The sequence below is a fragment of the Camelina sativa genome, unplaced genomic scaffold (genome assembly GCF_000633955.1).
Source record: "Camelina sativa cultivar DH55 unplaced genomic scaffold, Cs unpScaffold32032, whole genome shotgun sequence".
Taxonomy (NCBI): Eukaryota; Viridiplantae; Streptophyta; class Magnoliopsida; order Brassicales; family Brassicaceae; genus Camelina; species Camelina sativa.
The window spans coordinates 1-220 of record NW_010952970.1 but is presented as its reverse complement, the minus strand read 5'-3'; the positions used below and the strand labels follow the sequence as shown (position 1 = coordinate 220).

The 220-nt window shown below is 38.2% G+C and overlaps 1 long non-coding RNA gene across 1 annotated transcript; it reads left to right on the top strand.

Moving 5' to 3' along the window:
- On the top strand, window positions 1–220 carry LOC104775716. Its single transcript, XR_766055.1, has 2 exons — window positions 1–55; window positions 138–220. It is a non-coding gene; the product is annotated as an uncharacterized LOC104775716 (long non-coding RNA).

Here is a 220-nt window from a genome sequence, read left to right as displayed (position 1 = left end):
TTTGCTTTTTCCTTGGTGTTACTTGTGACTCTCCCTGAAGGTGTCATAAATCCAAGTAAGTTTCATACATCATAAATCAGTAACTACTTCTTCTAATGGGATCAGAACTCAAACTTCTTGTTCACCTTTCCTTACAGGTATTGCTGGTCTTGGGGTCACATATGGCTTAAGTTTGAATGTTCTACAAGCCACAGTAATATGGAACATATGCAACGCAGAA